Below are 268 nucleotides of genomic sequence, written 5' to 3'. Positions count from 1 at the left end.
TCCAACTGGTGGCTGGAGTGGATCTGCTCCCAATATGTGTTTGTGTTGCATTTCACTTCCTGGTTTTAACAATAGTTGGGGGGGGAAGGAATCTCAAAACCCTTAGCTGTACAAAATCTAATTTCACTTCCCCAGAGAAACAGAAAACCATTTATGCAGAAGGTCCAAGGATCTAGTATTGCTCTGAGATGTCACTCCTAAGCTAAAAAAAAAATTTGAAATAATTTTGGGTCACAGGCTGGCCAGACTTCAGCCTGCCATTACATCC

Source organism: Crotalus tigris, unplaced genomic scaffold, assembly GCF_016545835.1.
Source record: "Crotalus tigris isolate CLP2741 ecotype Arizona unplaced genomic scaffold, ASM1654583v1 scf7180000018585.330925593:3314079, whole genome shotgun sequence".
Taxonomy (NCBI): domain Eukaryota; kingdom Metazoa; phylum Chordata; class Lepidosauria; order Squamata; family Viperidae; genus Crotalus; species Crotalus tigris.
Note: the sequence above shows the minus strand (reverse complement) of the source record.